This window comes from Rhipicephalus microplus, chromosome X (assembly GCF_043290135.1).
Source record: "Rhipicephalus microplus isolate Deutch F79 chromosome X, USDA_Rmic, whole genome shotgun sequence".
Classification (NCBI taxonomy): domain Eukaryota; kingdom Metazoa; phylum Arthropoda; class Arachnida; order Ixodida; family Ixodidae; genus Rhipicephalus; species Rhipicephalus microplus.
Window position 1 is genome coordinate 258,178,528 of NC_134710.1, and position 15,240 is coordinate 258,193,767.

At 44.2% G+C, this 15,240-nt stretch overlaps 40 non-coding genes across 40 annotated transcripts; all 40 read right to left on the minus strand.

The window, feature by feature from the left end:
• Positions 1–87: 87 nt before the first annotated feature.
• Positions 88–160, minus strand: TRNAR-UCG (transfer RNA arginine (anticodon UCG)). Its single transcript has one exon. It is a non-coding gene; the product is annotated as a tRNA-Arg (tRNA).
• Positions 161–1,264: 1,104 nt separating this feature from the next.
• TRNAR-UCG (transfer RNA arginine (anticodon UCG)) lies at positions 1,265–1,337 on the minus strand. Its single transcript has one exon. It is a non-coding gene; the product is annotated as a tRNA-Arg (tRNA).
• A 939-nt stretch (positions 1,338–2,276) lies between these two features.
• On the minus strand, positions 2,277–2,349 carry TRNAR-UCG (transfer RNA arginine (anticodon UCG)). Its single transcript has one exon. It is a non-coding gene; the product is annotated as a tRNA-Arg (tRNA).
• A 604-nt stretch (positions 2,350–2,953) lies between these two features.
• Positions 2,954–3,026, minus strand: TRNAR-UCG (transfer RNA arginine (anticodon UCG)). Its single transcript has one exon. It is a non-coding gene; the product is annotated as a tRNA-Arg (tRNA).
• Positions 3,027–3,288: 262 nt separating this feature from the next.
• Positions 3,289–3,361, minus strand: TRNAR-UCG (transfer RNA arginine (anticodon UCG)). The gene has a single exon. It is a non-coding gene; the product is annotated as a tRNA-Arg (tRNA).
• A 602-nt stretch (positions 3,362–3,963) lies between these two features.
• Positions 3,964–4,036, minus strand: TRNAR-UCG (transfer RNA arginine (anticodon UCG)). The gene has a single exon. It is a non-coding gene; the product is annotated as a tRNA-Arg (tRNA).
• Positions 4,037–4,133: 97 nt separating this feature from the next.
• Positions 4,134–4,206, minus strand: TRNAQ-UUG (transfer RNA glutamine (anticodon UUG)). The gene has a single exon. It is a non-coding gene; the product is annotated as a tRNA-Gln (tRNA).
• Positions 4,207–4,473: 267 nt separating this feature from the next.
• On the minus strand, positions 4,474–4,546 carry TRNAR-UCG (transfer RNA arginine (anticodon UCG)). Its single transcript has one exon. It is a non-coding gene; the product is annotated as a tRNA-Arg (tRNA).
• Positions 4,547–4,977: 431 nt separating this feature from the next.
• Positions 4,978–5,050, minus strand: TRNAR-UCG (transfer RNA arginine (anticodon UCG)). The gene has a single exon. It is a non-coding gene; the product is annotated as a tRNA-Arg (tRNA).
• Positions 5,051–5,147: 97 nt separating this feature from the next.
• TRNAR-UCG (transfer RNA arginine (anticodon UCG)) lies at positions 5,148–5,220 on the minus strand. The gene has a single exon. It is a non-coding gene; the product is annotated as a tRNA-Arg (tRNA).
• A 97-nt stretch (positions 5,221–5,317) lies between these two features.
• Positions 5,318–5,390, minus strand: TRNAR-UCG (transfer RNA arginine (anticodon UCG)). The gene has a single exon. It is a non-coding gene; the product is annotated as a tRNA-Arg (tRNA).
• Positions 5,391–5,826: 436 nt separating this feature from the next.
• TRNAR-UCG (transfer RNA arginine (anticodon UCG)) lies at positions 5,827–5,899 on the minus strand. The gene has a single exon. It is a non-coding gene; the product is annotated as a tRNA-Arg (tRNA).
• Positions 5,900–5,997: 98 nt separating this feature from the next.
• On the minus strand, positions 5,998–6,070 carry TRNAR-UCG (transfer RNA arginine (anticodon UCG)). The gene has a single exon. It is a non-coding gene; the product is annotated as a tRNA-Arg (tRNA).
• Positions 6,071–6,168: 98 nt separating this feature from the next.
• Positions 6,169–6,241, minus strand: TRNAR-UCG (transfer RNA arginine (anticodon UCG)). Its single transcript has one exon. It is a non-coding gene; the product is annotated as a tRNA-Arg (tRNA).
• A 98-nt stretch (positions 6,242–6,339) lies between these two features.
• On the minus strand, positions 6,340–6,412 carry TRNAR-UCG (transfer RNA arginine (anticodon UCG)). The gene has a single exon. It is a non-coding gene; the product is annotated as a tRNA-Arg (tRNA).
• Positions 6,413–6,680: 268 nt separating this feature from the next.
• Positions 6,681–6,753, minus strand: TRNAR-UCG (transfer RNA arginine (anticodon UCG)). Its single transcript has one exon. It is a non-coding gene; the product is annotated as a tRNA-Arg (tRNA).
• A 942-nt stretch (positions 6,754–7,695) lies between these two features.
• Positions 7,696–7,768, minus strand: TRNAQ-UUG (transfer RNA arginine (anticodon UCG)). Its single transcript has one exon. It is a non-coding gene; the product is annotated as a tRNA-Gln (tRNA).
• A 98-nt stretch (positions 7,769–7,866) lies between these two features.
• TRNAQ-UUG (transfer RNA glutamine (anticodon UUG)) lies at positions 7,867–7,939 on the minus strand. Its single transcript has one exon. It is a non-coding gene; the product is annotated as a tRNA-Gln (tRNA).
• Positions 7,940–8,380: 441 nt separating this feature from the next.
• Positions 8,381–8,452, minus strand: TRNAR-UCG (transfer RNA arginine (anticodon UCG)). The gene has a single exon. It is a non-coding gene; the product is annotated as a tRNA-Arg (tRNA).
• A 93-nt stretch (positions 8,453–8,545) lies between these two features.
• On the minus strand, positions 8,546–8,618 carry TRNAR-UCG (transfer RNA arginine (anticodon UCU)). The gene has a single exon. It is a non-coding gene; the product is annotated as a tRNA-Arg (tRNA).
• Positions 8,619–8,714: 96 nt separating this feature from the next.
• Positions 8,715–8,787, minus strand: TRNAR-UCG (transfer RNA arginine (anticodon UCG)). Its single transcript has one exon. It is a non-coding gene; the product is annotated as a tRNA-Arg (tRNA).
• Positions 8,788–8,883: 96 nt separating this feature from the next.
• TRNAR-UCG (transfer RNA arginine (anticodon UCG)) lies at positions 8,884–8,956 on the minus strand. The gene has a single exon. It is a non-coding gene; the product is annotated as a tRNA-Arg (tRNA).
• Positions 8,957–9,054: 98 nt separating this feature from the next.
• TRNAR-UCG (transfer RNA arginine (anticodon UCG)) lies at positions 9,055–9,127 on the minus strand. The gene has a single exon. It is a non-coding gene; the product is annotated as a tRNA-Arg (tRNA).
• A 433-nt stretch (positions 9,128–9,560) lies between these two features.
• TRNAR-UCG (transfer RNA arginine (anticodon UCG)) lies at positions 9,561–9,633 on the minus strand. The gene has a single exon. It is a non-coding gene; the product is annotated as a tRNA-Arg (tRNA).
• A 268-nt stretch (positions 9,634–9,901) lies between these two features.
• TRNAR-UCG (transfer RNA arginine (anticodon UCG)) lies at positions 9,902–9,974 on the minus strand. The gene has a single exon. It is a non-coding gene; the product is annotated as a tRNA-Arg (tRNA).
• Positions 9,975–10,070: 96 nt separating this feature from the next.
• TRNAR-UCG (transfer RNA arginine (anticodon UCG)) lies at positions 10,071–10,143 on the minus strand. Its single transcript has one exon. It is a non-coding gene; the product is annotated as a tRNA-Arg (tRNA).
• A 266-nt stretch (positions 10,144–10,409) lies between these two features.
• Positions 10,410–10,482, minus strand: TRNAR-UCG (transfer RNA arginine (anticodon UCG)). The gene has a single exon. It is a non-coding gene; the product is annotated as a tRNA-Arg (tRNA).
• A 97-nt stretch (positions 10,483–10,579) lies between these two features.
• Positions 10,580–10,652, minus strand: TRNAR-UCG (transfer RNA arginine (anticodon UCG)). Its single transcript has one exon. It is a non-coding gene; the product is annotated as a tRNA-Arg (tRNA).
• Positions 10,653–10,749: 97 nt separating this feature from the next.
• On the minus strand, positions 10,750–10,822 carry TRNAR-UCG (transfer RNA arginine (anticodon UCG)). The gene has a single exon. It is a non-coding gene; the product is annotated as a tRNA-Arg (tRNA).
• A 97-nt stretch (positions 10,823–10,919) lies between these two features.
• TRNAR-UCG (transfer RNA arginine (anticodon UCG)) lies at positions 10,920–10,992 on the minus strand. Its single transcript has one exon. It is a non-coding gene; the product is annotated as a tRNA-Arg (tRNA).
• Positions 10,993–11,090: 98 nt separating this feature from the next.
• On the minus strand, positions 11,091–11,163 carry TRNAR-UCG (transfer RNA arginine (anticodon UCG)). Its single transcript has one exon. It is a non-coding gene; the product is annotated as a tRNA-Arg (tRNA).
• Positions 11,164–11,432: 269 nt separating this feature from the next.
• TRNAR-UCG (transfer RNA arginine (anticodon UCG)) lies at positions 11,433–11,505 on the minus strand. The gene has a single exon. It is a non-coding gene; the product is annotated as a tRNA-Arg (tRNA).
• Positions 11,506–11,603: 98 nt separating this feature from the next.
• On the minus strand, positions 11,604–11,676 carry TRNAR-UCG (transfer RNA arginine (anticodon UCG)). Its single transcript has one exon. It is a non-coding gene; the product is annotated as a tRNA-Arg (tRNA).
• Positions 11,677–13,466: 1,790 nt separating this feature from the next.
• On the minus strand, positions 13,467–13,539 carry TRNAQ-UUG (transfer RNA glutamine (anticodon UUG)). Its single transcript has one exon. It is a non-coding gene; the product is annotated as a tRNA-Gln (tRNA).
• A 98-nt stretch (positions 13,540–13,637) lies between these two features.
• TRNAQ-UUG (transfer RNA glutamine (anticodon UUG)) lies at positions 13,638–13,710 on the minus strand. The gene has a single exon. It is a non-coding gene; the product is annotated as a tRNA-Gln (tRNA).
• Positions 13,711–14,152: 442 nt separating this feature from the next.
• TRNAR-UCG (transfer RNA arginine (anticodon UCG)) lies at positions 14,153–14,224 on the minus strand. The gene has a single exon. It is a non-coding gene; the product is annotated as a tRNA-Arg (tRNA).
• A 94-nt stretch (positions 14,225–14,318) lies between these two features.
• On the minus strand, positions 14,319–14,391 carry TRNAR-UCG (transfer RNA arginine (anticodon UCG)). Its single transcript has one exon. It is a non-coding gene; the product is annotated as a tRNA-Arg (tRNA).
• A 96-nt stretch (positions 14,392–14,487) lies between these two features.
• TRNAR-UCG (transfer RNA arginine (anticodon UCG)) lies at positions 14,488–14,560 on the minus strand. Its single transcript has one exon. It is a non-coding gene; the product is annotated as a tRNA-Arg (tRNA).
• A 96-nt stretch (positions 14,561–14,656) lies between these two features.
• TRNAR-UCG (transfer RNA arginine (anticodon UCG)) lies at positions 14,657–14,729 on the minus strand. Its single transcript has one exon. It is a non-coding gene; the product is annotated as a tRNA-Arg (tRNA).
• Positions 14,730–14,828: 99 nt separating this feature from the next.
• TRNAR-UCG (transfer RNA arginine (anticodon UCG)) lies at positions 14,829–14,901 on the minus strand. The gene has a single exon. It is a non-coding gene; the product is annotated as a tRNA-Arg (tRNA).
• Positions 14,902–15,240: the final 339 nt, after the last annotated feature.

Below are 15,240 nucleotides of genomic sequence, written 5' to 3' on the forward strand. Positions count from 1 at the left end.
ATTAGAGCAATTTGAAATTCAAAATAGAAGGTGCAGCATGCTTTAACTCATTCAACACCGGGAAGTAAATAACGAGGAAAAAAAAACCGTCCGCGACAGGACTCGAACCTGCAATCTTCTGATCCGAAGTCAGACGCCTTAATCTTTAGGCCACGCGGACAATTTTTAGATGCGGAGCATCTTATACTCGCGCCTTGTAGTGCGCCGTCCGCACCGCTTCTCGAACATTCGACAGCTGACGCGTGCGCATGCGCCGTCGCGCCGTCGCCCACTCTTCCACCATCTGTGCATCCCTTCCTCATCTACACACCGCGCGCGCTTCACTCCTCCACCATCTGTGCACCCTTCCTCCTCTACACACCGCGTTCGACATCTACAATTCTCCTGATTCTCCAGTGGACGCGCATGTGGCGTCGCGCTTCGAGAACATTCAACAGCTGACAGTGCATGCGCCGTCATGCTGTATAATATACTCAAGGTCGGCGCTCGCTCGCTCAGTTGCCGCTCGTCGGTTGGTTTGTACGGCGCGTCGACGTCCAAGGTCGCGGTGAAATGAATTCCAACGAATCCACAAACACAATGATCGACGTCCCTTCGACCAGCGCCGCCCTTTCGCATACGTGTGTACGTGTTCACTCATTTAACACCCCCTCCTACAACCACGTTAACCAATTTTGCCATCGACCCAAGTAAGTCGCAATTTAACACCCCATTTCACAACCACGTTAACCAATTTAGCCATCGACCCAAGTAAGTCGCACTTTAACACCCCGTTAACCAATTATATGGTCCGCATCCTCCTCAGTGTTCCCCCGAGGGAAGCTGCGGGCAATTTTTTTTGTTAGAGCGAAATGAAATGTAACAGAGAAGGTGCAGTATGCTTTAACTCGTTCACCACCGGGAAAAAATAAGGAAGAAAAAAAATCCGTCCCCGACAGGACTCGGACCTGCAATCTTCTGATCTGAAGTCAGACGCCTTTTCGATTAGGCCACGCGGACAATTTTACTTTATTAGAGCGAAATTAAGTGTCACATAGAAGTTGCAGAATGCTTTAACTCATTCACCACCGGGAAGAAAATAACGAGGAAAAAAAAAACCATCCGCGACAGGACTGGAACCTGCAATCTTCGATGCGAAGTCAGACGCCTTATCCATTAGGCCACGCGGACACTTTCATTTGTTAGTGAGAAATAAATGTAACAGAGAAGGTATGCTTTAACGCATTCACCACCGAGAATAAAAATTAACGAGGAAAAATAAAACCGTCCGCGTCAGGACTCGAACCTGCAATCTTCTGATCCGAAGTCAGACGCCTTATCCATTAGGCCACGTGGACAATTTTACTCTATTAGAGCGAAATGAAATGTAACATAGAAGGTGCAGCATGCTTCAACTCATTCACCACAGGGAAGAAAAAACCGAAAAAAAAACCTTCCGCCACAGGACACGAATCTGCAATCGTCTGAACCGAAGTCAGACGCCTTATCCATAAGGCAACGCGGACACTTTTTTTGTTTGTGAGAAATAAATGTAACAGAGAAGGTATGCTTTAACGCATTCACCACCGAGAATAAAAATTAACGAGGAAAAAAACCGTCGTCGACAGGATTCGAACCTGCAATCTTCTGATCCGAAGTAAGACGCCTTATCCATTAGGCCACGCGGACAATTTTACGTTATTAGAGCGAAATGAAATGTGACATAGAAGGTGCAGCATTCGTTCACTCATTCACCACAGAGAAGAAAATAACGAGGAAAAAAAAAACCGTCCGTGAAAGGACTCGAACCTGCAATAATCTGATCCGAAATCAGTTGCCTTATCCATTAGGTCACGCCGACACTTTCTTTTATTAGAGCAATTTGAAATTCAAAATAGAAGGTGCAGGATGCTTTAACTCATTCAACACCGGGAAGTAAATAACGAGGAAAAACAACCGTCCGCGACAGTACTCGAACCTGCAATCTTCTGATCCGAAGTCAGACGCCTAATTTGTTAGGCCACGCGGACAATTTTTTTACTAGAGCGAAATGAAATGTAACAGAGAAGGTGCAGTATGCTTTAACTCATTCACCACCGGGAAACAATAAGGAAGAAAAAAAAGCCGTCCCCGACAGGACTCGGACCTGCAATCTTCTGATCTGAAGTCAGACGCCTTTTCGATTAGGCCACGCGGACAATTTTACTTTATTAGAGCGAAATGAAATGTCACATAGAAGGTGCAGCATGCTTGAACTCATTCACCACCGTGAATAAAAAATAACGAGGACAAAAAACCGTCTGCGACAGGACTAGAACCTGCAATCTTCTGATCCGAAGTCAGACGCCTTATCCATTAGGCCACGCGGACACTTCGCCTTTATTAGAGTGAAATGAAATGTAACATAGAAGGTGCAGCATGCATTCACTCATTCACCACAGAGAAAAAAATAACGAGGAAAAAAACCGTCCGTGACAGGACTCGAACCTGCAATAATCTGATCCGAAATCAGTTGCCTTATCCATTAGGTGACGCCGACACTTTCTTTTATTAGAGCAATTTGAAATTCAAAATAGAAGGTGCAGCATGCTTTAACTCATTCAACACCGGGAAGTAAATAACGAGGAAAAAAAACCGTCAGCGACAGGACTCGAACCTGCAATCTTCTGATCTGAAGTCAGACGCCTAATTCATTAGGCCACGCGGACAGTTTTTTTTATTAGAGCGAAATGAAATGTAACTGAGAAGGTGCAGTATGCTTTAACTCATTCACCACCGGGAAACAATAGGGAAGAAAAAAAAGCCGTACCCGACAGGACTCGGACCTGCAATCTTCTGATCCGAAGTCAGACGCCTTTTCGATTAGGCCACGCGGACAATTTTACTTTATTAGAGCGAAATGAAATGTCACATAGAAGGTTCAGCATGCTTTAACTCATTCACCACCGGGAAGAAAATAACGAGGAAAAAAAACCGTCCGCGACAGGACTCGAACCTGCAATCTTCTGATCCGAAGTCAGACGCCTTATCCATTAGACCACGCGGACACTTTCATTTGTTAGTGAGAAATTAAATGTACCAGAGAAGGTACAGCATGCTTTAACCCATTCACCACCGGGAATGAAAAAACCGAAGAAAAAAAAACCTTCCGCCACAGGACACGAATCTGCAATCGTCTGAACCGAAGTCAGACGCCTTATCCATAAGGCAACGCGGACACTTTTTTTGTTTGTGAGAAATAAATGTAACAGAGAAGGTATGCTTTAACGCATTCACCACCGAGAATAAAAATTAACGAGGAAAAAAAACCGTCATCGACAGGACTCGAACCTGCAATCTTCTGATCCGAAGTCAGACGCCTTGTCCATTAGGCCACGCGGACAATTTTACTTTATTAGAGCGAAATGAAATGTAACATAGAAGGTGCAGCATGCGTTCACTCATTCACCACAGAGAAGAAAATAACGAGGAAAAAAAACCGTCCGTGAAAGGACTCGAACCTGCAATAATCTGATCCGAAATCAGTTGCCTTATCCATTAGGTCACGCCGACACTTTCTTTTATTAGAGCAATTTGAAATTCAAAATAGAAGGTGCAGCATGCTTTAACTCATTCACCACCGGAAAGTAAATAACGAGGAAAAAAAAAACCGTCCGCGACAGGACTCGAACCTGCAATCTTCTGATCCGAAGTCAGACGCCTCATTCGTTAGGCCACGCGGACAATTTTTTTTATTAGAGCGAAATGAAATGTAACAGAGAAGGTGCAGTATGCTTTAACTCATTCACCACCGGGAAACAATAAGGAAAAAAAAAAGCCGTCCCCGACAGGACTCGGACCTGCAATCTTCTGATCTGAAGTCAGACGCCTTATCCATTAGGCCACGCGGACACTTTCATTTGTTAGTAAGAAATAAATGTAACAGAGAAGGTATGGCTTAACGCATTCACCACCGAGAATAAAATTTAACGAGGAAAAAAAAACCGTCCGCGACAGGACTCGAACCTGCAATCTTCTGATCCGAAGTCAGACGCCTTATCCATTAGGCCACGTGGACAATTTTACTTTACTAGAGCGATATGAAATGTAACATAGAAGGTGCAGCATGCTTTAACTGATTCACCACAGGGAAGAAAATAACGAGGAAAAAAAACCGTCCGCGACAGGACTCGAACCTGGAATCTTCTGATCCAAAGTCAGACGCCTTATCCATTAGGCCACGCGGACACTTCGCCTTTATTAGAGCGAAACGAAATGTAACATAGAAGGTGCAGCATGCGTTCACTCATTCACCACAGAGAAAAAAATAACGTAGAAAAAAAACCGTCCGTGAAAGGACTCGAACCTGCAATAATCTGATCCGAAATCAGTTGCCTTATTCATTAGGTCACGCCGACACGTTTTTTTATTAGAGCAATTTGAAATTCAAAATAGAAGGTGAAGCATGCTTTTACTCATTCAACACCGGGAAGTAAATAACGAGGAAAAAAAAACCGTCCGCGACAGGACTCGAACCTGCAATCTTCTGATCCGAAGTCAGACGCCTTATTCGTTAGGCCACGCGAACAATTTATTTTTATTGTGCGAAATGAAATGTAACAGAGAAGGTGCAGTATGCTTTAACTCCTTCACCACCGGGAAACAATAAGGAAGAAAAAAAAGCCGTCTCCGACAGGACTCGGACCTGCAATCTTCTGATCTGAAGTCAGACGCCTTTTCGATTAGGCCACGCGGACAATTTTACTTTATTAGAGCGAATTGAAATGTCACATAGAAGGTGCAGCATGCTTTAACTCATTCACCACCGGGAAGAAAATAACGAGGAAAAAAAACCATCCGCGACAGGACTCGAACCTGCAATCTTCGATCCGAAGTCAGACGCCTTATCCATTAGGCCACGCGGACACTTTCATTCGTTAGTGAGAAATAAATGTAACAGAGAAGGTATGCTTTAACGCATTCACCACCGAGAATAAAAATTAACGAGGAAAAAAAAACCGTCATCGACAGGACTCGAACCTGCAATCTTCTGATCCGAAGTCAGACGCCTTATCCATTAGGCCACGCGGACAATTTTACTTTATTAGAGCGAAATGAAATGTAACATAGAAGTTGCAGCATGCGTTCACTCTTTCACCACAGGAAAAAAAATAACGAGAAAAAAAAACCTTCCGCGACAGGATTCGAACCTGCAATCTTCTGATCCGAAGTCAGACGCCTTATCCATTAGGCCACGCGGACACTTCTTCTTTATGAGAGCGAAATGAAATGTAACACAGAAGGGGCAGCATGCTTTAACTCATTCACCACAGGGAAGAAAATAACGAGGTAAAAAAACCATCTGCGACAGGACTCGAACCTGCAATCTCCTGATCCGAAGTCAGACGCCTTATCCATTAGGCCACGCGGACACTTCGCCTTTATGAGAGCGAAATGAAATGTAACATAGAAGGTGCAGCATGCTTTAACTCATTCACCACAGGGAAGAAAATAACGAGAAAAAAAAACCATCCGCGACAGGACTCGAACCTGCAATCTTCGATCCGATGTCAGACGCCTTATCCATTAGGCCACGCGGACACTTTTATTTGTTAGTGAGAAATCAAACGTACCAGAGAAGGTACAGCATGCTTTAACCCATTCACCTCCGGGAATGAAAAAACCGAGGAAAAAAAAAAACCTTCCGCCACAGGACACGAATCTGCAATCGTCTGAACCGAAGTCAGACGCCTTATCCATTTGGCCACACGGACACTTTCGTTTGTTAGTGAGAAATGAAATGGAACATAGAAGGTGCAGCATGCGTTCACTCATTCACCACAGGGAAGAAAATAACGAGAAAAAAACCGTCCGCGACAGGATTCGAACCTGCAATCTTCTGATCCGAAGTCAGACGCCTTATCCATTAGGCCACGCGGACACTTCGTGTTTATGAGAGCGCAATGAAATGTAACACAGAAGGTGCAGCATGCTTTAACTCATTCACCACAGGGAAGAAAATAACGAGGAAAAAAAAACCGTCCGCGACAGGACTCGAACCTGCAAACTTCTGATCCGAAGTCAGACGCCTTATCCATTAGGCCACGCGGACACTTAGTCTTTATGAGAGCGAAATGAACTGTAACAGAGAAGGTGCAGCGTGCTTTAACTCATTCAGCACCGGGAAGAAAATACCGAGAAAAAAAAAACCATCCGCGACAGGACTCGAACCTGCAATCTTCTGATCCGAAGTCAGACGCCTTATTCATTAGGCCACGCGGACACTTCGCCTTTATTAGAGCGAAATGAAATGTAACATAGAAGGTGCAGCATGCGTTCACTCATTCACCACAGGGAAAAAAATAATGAGAAAAAAAAAACCATCCGCGACAGGATTCGAACCTGCAATCTTCTGATCCGAAGTCAGACGCCTTATCCATTAGGCCACGCGGACACTTCGTCTTTATGAGAGCGAAATCAAATGTAACACAGAAGGTGCAGCATGCTTTAACTCATTCACCACAAGGAAGAAAATAACGAGGAAAAAAAAACCATCCGCGACAGGACTCGAACCTGCAATCTCCTGATCCGAAGTAAGACGCCTTATCCATTAGGCCACGTGGACACTTCGCCTTTATGAGAGCGAAATGAAATGTAACATAGAAGGTGCAGCATGCTTTAACTCATTCACCACAGGGAAGAAAATAACGAGGAAAAAAAACCATCCGCGACAGGACTCGAACCTGGAACCTTCTGATCCGAAGTCAGACGCCTTATCCATTAGGCCACGCGGACACTTCGTCTTTATTAGAGCGAAATGAAATGTAACATAGAAGGTGCAGCATGCGTTCACTCATTCACCACAAAGAAAAAAATAACGAGGAAAAAAAAACCGTCCGTGAAAGGACTCGAACCTGCAATAACTTGATCCGAAATCAGTTGCCTTATCCATTAGGTCACGCCGACCCTTTCTTTTATTAGAGCAATTTGAAATTCAAAATAGAAGGTGCAGCCTGCTTTAACTCATTCAACACCGGGAAGTAAATAACGAGGAAAAAAAACCGTCCGCGACAGGACTCGAACCTGCAATCTTCTGATCTGAAGTCAGACGCCTTATTCGTTAGGCCACGCGGACAATTTTTTTTATTAGAGCGAAATGAAATGTAGCAGAGAAGGTGCAGTATGCTTTAACTCATACACCACCGGGAAACAATAAGGAAGAAAAAAAAGCCGTCCCTGACAGGACTCGGACCTGCAATCTTCTGATCTGAAGTCAGACACCTTATCCATTAGGCCACGCGGACAATTTTACTTTATTAGAGCGAAATGAAATGTCACATAGAAGGTGCAGCATGCTTTAACTCATTCACCAACGGGAAGAAAATAACGAGGAAAAAAAAACCATCCGCGACAGGACTCGAACCTGCAATCTTCGATCAGAAGTCAGACGCCTTATCCATTAGGCCACGCGGACACTTTCATTTGTTAGTGAGAAATAAATGTAACAGAAAAGGTATGCTTTAACGCATTCACCACCGAGAATAAAAATTAACGAGGAAAAAAAAACCGTCAGCGACAGGACTCGAACCTGCAATCTTCTGATCTGAAGTCAGACGCCTTATCCATTAGGCCACGTGGACAATTTTACTTTATTAGAGCGAAATGAAATGTAACATAGAAGGTGCAGCATGCTTTAACTCATTCACCACAGGGAAGAAAATAACGAGGAAAAAAAACCGTCCGCGACAGGACTCGAACCTGGAATCTTCTGATCCAAAGTCAGACGCCTTATCCATTAGGCCACGCGGACACTTCGTGTTTACTAGAGCGAAATGAAATGTAACGCAGAAGGTGCAGCATGCTTTAACTCTTTCTCCACAGGGAAGAAAATAACGAGGAAAAAAAAACCGTCCGCGACAGGATTCGAACCTGCAATCTCCTGATCCAAAGTCAGACGCCTTATCCATTAGGCCACGCGGACACTTCGTCTTTATGAGAGCGAAATGAACTGTAACAGAGAAGGTGCAGCATGCTTCAACTCATTCACCACAGAGAAAAACATAACGAGCAAAAAAAAAAAACCGTCCGTGAAAGGACTCGAACCTGCAATATTCTGATCCGAAATCAGTTGCCTTATCCATAAAGTCACGCCGACACTTTCTTTTTTTAGAGCAATTTGAAATTCAAAATAGAAGGTGCAGCATGCTTTAACTCATTCAACACCGGGAAGTAAATAACGAGGAAAAAAAAGCCGTCCTCGACAGGACTCGGACCTGCAATCTTCTGATCTGAAGTCAGACGCCTTTTCAATTAGGCCACGCGGAAAATTTTACTTTGTTAGAGCGAAATGAAATGTCACATAGAAGGTGCAGCATGCTTTAACTCATTCACAACCGGGAAGAAAATAACAAGGAAAAAAAACCGTCCGCGACAGGACTCGAACCTGCAATCTTCGATCCGAAGTCAGACGCCTTATCCATTAGGCCACGCGGACACTTTCATTTGTTAGTGAGAAATAAATGCAACAGAGAAGGTATGCTTTGACGCATTCACCACCGAGAATAAAAATTAACGAGGAAAAAAAAACCGTCCGCGACAGGACTCGAACCTGCAAACTTCTGATCCGAAGTCAGACGCCTTATCCATTAGGCCACGCGGACACTTAGTCTTTATGAGAGCGAAATGAACTGTAACAGAGAAGGTGCAGCATGCTTTAACTCATACAGCACCGGGAAGAAAATACCGAGAAAAAAAAACATCCGCGACAGGACTCGAACCTGCAATCTTCTGATCCGAAGTCAGACGCCTTATTCATTAGGCCACGCGGACACTTCGCCTTTATTAGAGCGAAATGAAATGTAACATAGAAGGTGCAGCATGCGTTGACTCATTCACCACAGGGAAAAAAATAATGAGAAAAAAAACCGTCCGCGACAGGATTCGAACCTGCAATCTTCTGATCCGAAGTCAGACGCCTTATCCATTAGGCCACGCGGACACTTCGTCTTTATGAGAGCGAAATGAAATGTAACACAGAAGGTGCAGCATGCTTTAACTCATTCACCACAGGGAAGAAAATAACGAGAAAAAAAAAACCATCTGCGACAGGACTCGAACCTGCAATCTCCTGATCCGAAGTCAGACGCCTTATCCATTAGGCCACGCGGACACTTCGCCTTTATGAGAGCGAAATGAAATGTAACATAGAAGGTGCAGCATGCTTTAACTCATTCACCACAGGGAAGAAAATAACGAGGAAAAAAAACCATCCGCGACAGGACTCGAACCTGCAATCTTCGATCCGATGTCAGACGCCTTATCCATTAGGCCACGCGGTCACTTTTATTTGTTAGTGAGAAATCAAATGTACCAGAGAAGGTACAGCATGCTTTAACCCATTCACCTCCGGGAATGAAAAAAACCGAGGAAAAAAAAAACCTTCCGCCACAGGACACGAATCTGCAATCGTCTGAACCGAAGTCAGATGCCTTATCCATAAGGCAACGCGGACACTTTTTTTGTTTGTGAGAAATAATTGTAATAGAGGAGGTATGCTTTAACGCATTTACCACCGTGAATAAAAATTAACGAGGAAAAAAAACCGTCCGCGACAGGACTCGAACCTGCAATCTTCTGATCCGAAGTCAGACGCCTTATCCATTAGGCCACGCGGAAAATTTTACTTTATTAGAGCGAAATGAAATGTAACATAGAAGGTGCAGCATGCTTTAACTCATTCACCACAGGGAAGAAAATAACGAGGAAAAAAAACCGTCCGCGAGAGGACTCGAACCTGGAATCTTCGGATCCGAAGTCAGACGCCTTATCCATTAGGCCACGCGCACACTTCGTCTTTATTAGAGCGAAATGAACTGTAACAGGGAAGGTGCAGCATGCGTTAACTCATTCACCAACGAGAAAAAAATAACGAGGAAAAAGAAGCCGTCCGCGACAGGCCTCAAACCTGCAATCTTCTGATCCGAAGTCAGACGCCTTATCCATTTGGCCACACGGACACTTTCGTTTGTTAGTAAGAAATGAAATGGAACATAGAAGGTGCAGCATGCTTCAACTCATTCAGCACCGGGAAGAAAATAACGAGGAAAAAAAACCATCCGCGACAGGACTCGAACCTGCAATCTTCTGATCCGAAGTCAGACGCCTTATCCATTAGGCCACGCGGACACTTCGCCTTTATTAGAGCGAAATGAAATGTAACACAGAAGGTGCAGCATGCTTTAACTCATTCACCACAAGGAAGAAAATAACGAGGAAAAAAAACCGTCCGCGACAGGACTCGAACCTGGAAGCTTCTGATCCGAAGTAAGACGCCTTATCCATTACGCCACGCGGACACTTCGTCTTTATTAGAGCGAAATGAAATGTAACACAGAAGGTGCAGCATGCTTTAACTCATTCACCACAGGGAAGAAAATAACGAGAAAAAAAACCGTCCGCGACAGGATTCGAACCTGCAATCTTCTGATCCGAAGTCAGACGCCTTATCCATTAGGCCACGCGGACACTTCGTCTTTATGAGAGCAAAATGAACTGTAACAGAGAAGGTGCAGCATGCTTCAACTCATTCAGCACCGGGAAGAAAATAACGAGGAAAAAAAACCATCCGCGACAGGACTCGAACCTGCAATCTTCTGATCCGAAGTCAGACGCCTTATCCATTAGGCCACGCGGACACTTCGCCTTTATTAGAGCGAAATGAAATGTAACATAGAAGGTGCAGCATGCTTTAACTCATTCACCACAGGGAACAAAATAACGAGGAAAAAAAACCGTCCGCGACAGGACTCGAACCTGGAATCTTCTGATCCGAAGTCAGACGCCTTATCCATTAGGCCACGCGGAAACTTCGTCTTTATTAGAGCGAAATGAAATGTAACACAGAAGGTGCAGCATGCTTTAACTCATTCACCACAGGGAAGAAAATAACGAGGAAAAAAAACTGTCCGCGACAGGATTCGAACCTGCAATCTTCTGATCCGAAGTCAGACGCCTTATCCATTAGGCCACGCGGGCACTTCGTCGTTATGAGAGCGAAATGAACTGTAACAGAGAAGGTGCAGCATGCTTTAACTCATTCAGTAGCGGGAAGAAAATAACGAGGAAAAAAAAACCATCCGCGACAGGACTCGAACCTGCAATCTTCTGATCCGAAGTCGGACGCCTTATCCATTAGGCCACGCGGACACTTCGTCTTTATTTAAGCGAAATGAAATGTAACATAGAAGGTGCAGCATACTTTAACTCATTCACCACAGGGAAGAAAATAACGAGGAAAAAAAACCGTGCGCGACAGGACTCGAACCTGGAATCTTCTGATCCGAAGTCAGACGCCTTATACATTAGGCCACGCGGACACTTCGTCTTTATTAGAGCGAAATGAAATGTAACACAGAAGGTGCAGCATGCTTTAACTCATTCACCACAGGGAAGAAAATAACGAGGAAAAAAAAAACCGTCCGCGACAGGATTCGAACCTGCAATCTTCTGATCCGAAGTCAGACGCCTTATCCATTAGGCCACGCGGACACTTCGTCTTTATGAGAGCGAAATGAACTGTAACAGAGAAGGTGCAGCATGCTTTAACTCATTCAGCACCGGGAAGAAAATAACGAGGAAAAAAAAACCATCCGCGACAGGACTCGAACCCGGAATCTTCTGATCCGAAGTCAGACGCCTTATCCATTAGGCCACGCGGACACTTCATCTTTATTAGAGCGAAATGAAATGTAACATAGAAGGTGCAGCATGCGTTCACTCATTCAACACAGAGAAAAAAATAACGAGGAAAAAAAAACCGTCCGTGAAAGGACTCGAACCTGCAATAATCTGATGCGAAATCAGTTGCCTTATCCATTAGGTCACGCCGACACTTTCTTTTATTAGAGCAATTTGAAATTCATAATAGAAGGTGCAGCATGCTTTAACTCATTCAACACCGGGAAGTAAAAAACGAGGAAAAAAAACCGTCGGCGACACGACTCGAACCTGCAATCTTCTGATCCGAAGCCAGACGCCTTATCCATTAGGCCACGCGGAAAATTTTACTTTATTATAGCGAAATGAAATGTAACATAGAAGGTGCAGCATGCGTTAACTCATTCACCAACGAGAAAAAAATAACGAGGAAAAAGAATCCATCCGTGACAGGCCTCAAACCTGCAATCTTCTGATCCGAAGTAAGACGCTTTATTCATTAGGCCACGCGGACAATTTTTTATTAGAGCAAACTGAAATGCAACAGAGAAGGTGCAGTATGCCTTAACTCATTCACCACCGGGAAACAATAAGGAGGAAAAAAAAGCCGTGCCCGACAGGACTCGGACCTGCAATCTTCTGATCCAAAGTCAGACGCCTTATCCATTAGGCCACACGGACAATTTTTCTGTATTAGAGCGAAATGAAATGTAACATAGAAGGTGAAGCATGCTTTAACTCATTCACCACCGGGATGAAAATAACGAGGGAAAAAAACCGTCCGCGACGGGAGTCGAACATGCAATCTTCTGATCCGAAGTAAGAGGCCTTATTCATTAGGCCACGCGGGCACTTTCTTTTATAGAGCAATTTAAAATGCAACAGAGAAGGTGCAGCATGCGTTTACTTATTCACCAACGGGAGAAAAATAACAAGGAAAAATAACCGTCGGTGACAGGACTCGAACATGCAATCTTCTCATCCGAAGACAGACGCCTTATCCATTAGGCCACACGGACACTTTCTTGTATTAGAGCAATTTGAAATGTAACAGAGAAGGTGCAGCATGCTTTAACTCATTCACCAACGGGAAAAAACTAACGAGGAAAAAAACCGTCCGCCACATGACTTGATCCTGCAGTCTTCTGATCCGAAATCAGACGCCTTATCCATTAGGCCACGCGGACACTTTGTCTTTAATAGAGCGAAATGAAATGTAACATAGAAGGCGCAGCATGCGTTCACTCATTCACTAACGAAAAAAAAATAACGAGGAAAAAAAAACCGTCCGCCACAGGACACGAATCTGCAATCGTCTGAACCGAAGTCAGACGCCTTATCCATGAGGCCACCCAGACACTTTCGTTTGTTTGTGAGAAATAAATGTACCAGAGAAGGTACAACATGCTTTAACGCATTCACCACCGTGAATAAAAAATAACGAGGAAAAAAAAGCGTCCGCGACAGGACTCGAACCTGCAATCTTCTGATCCGAAGTCAGGCGCCTTATTCATTAGGCAACTCGGACACTTTCTTTTATTAGAGCGAATTGAAAAGTAACAGAGAAGGTGCAGCATGCTTTAACTCATTCAGCAACGGGAAAAAATTAACGAGGAAAAAAAGCGTCCACCACATGACTTGATCCTGCAATCTTCTGATATGAAGTTAGACGTTTTATCGATTAGGCCACGCGGACAATTTTACGTTATTAGAGCGAAATGAACTGTAACATAGAAGGTGCAGCATGCTTTAACTCATTCACCACAGGGAAGAAAATAACGAGGAAAAAAAACCGTCCGCGACAGGACTCGAACCTGGAATCTTCTGATCCAAAGTCAGACGCCTTATCCATTAGGCCACGCGGACACTTCGTGTTTACTAGAGCGAAATGAAATGTAACGCAGAAGGTGCAGCATGCTTTAACTCTTTCTCCACAGGGAAGAAAATAACGAGGAAAAAAAAACCGTCCGCGACAGGATTCGAACCTGCAATCTCCTGATCCAAAGTCAGACGCCTTATCCATTAGGCCACGCGGACACTTCGTCTTTATGAGAGCGAAATGAACTGTAACAGAGAAGGTGCAGCATGCTTCAACTCATTCACCACAGAGAAAAACATAACGAGCAAAAAAAAAAAACCCGTCCGTGAAAGGACTCGAACCTGCAATATTCTGATCCGAAATCAGTTGCCTTATCCATAAAGTCACGCCGACACTTTCTTTTTTTAGAGCAATTTGAAATTCAAAATAGAAGGTGCAGCATGCTTTAACTCATTCAACACCGGGAAGTAAATAACGAGGAAAAAAAAGCCGTCCTCGACAGGACTCGGACCTGCAATCTTCTGATCTGAAGTCAGACGCCTTTTCAATTAGGCCACGCGGAAAATTTTACTTTGTTAGAGCGAAATGAAATGTCACATAGAAGGTGCAGCATGCTTTAACTCATTCACAACCGGGAAGAAAATAACAAGGAAAAAAAACCGTCCGCGACAGGACTCGAACCTGCAATCTTCGATCCGAAGTCAGACGCCTTATCCATTAGGCCACGCGGACACTTTCATTTGTTAGTGAGAAATAAATGCAACAGAGAAGGTATGCTTTGACGCATTCACCACCGAGAATAAAAATTAACGAGGAAAAAAAAAACCGTCCGCGACAGGACTCGAACCTGCAAACTTCTGATCCGAAGTCAGACGCCTTATCCATTAGGCCACGCGGACACTTAGTCTTTATGAGAGCGAAATGAACTGTAACAGAGAAGGTGCAGCATGCTTTAACTCATACAGCACCGGGAAGAAAATACCGAGAAAAAAAAACATCCGCGACAGGACTCGAACCTGCAATCTTCTGATCCGAAGTCAGACGCCTTATTCATTAGGCCACGCGGACACTTCGCCTTTATTAGAGCGAAATGAAATGTAACATAGAAGGTGCAGCATGCGTTGACTCATTCACCACAGGGAAAAAAATAATGAGAAAAAAAACCGTCCGCGACAGGATTCGAACCTGCAATCTTCTGATCCGAAGTCAGACGCCTTATCCATTAGGCCACGCGGACACTTCGTCTTTATGAGAGCGAAATGAAATGTAACACAGAAGGTGCAGCATGCTTTAACTCATTCACCACAGGGAAGAAAATAACGAGAAAAAAAAAAACCATCTGCGACAGGACTCGAACCTGCAATCTCCTGATCCGAAGTCAGACGCCTTATCCATTAGGCCACGCGGACACTTCGCCTTTATGAGAGCGAAATGAAATGTAACATAGAAGGTGCAGCATGCTTTAACTCATTCACCACAGGGAAGAAAATAACGAGGAAAAAAAACCATCCGCGACAGGACTCGAACCTGCAATCTTCGATCCGATGTCAGACGCCTTATCCATTAGGCCACGCGGTCACTTTTATTTGTTAGTGAGAAATCAAATGTACCAGAGAAGGTACAGCATGCTTTAACCCATTCACCTCCGGGAATGAAAAAACCGAGGAAAAAAAAAACCTTCCGCCACAGGACACGAATCTGCAATCGTCTGAACCGAAGTCAGATGCCTTATCCATAAGGCAACGCGG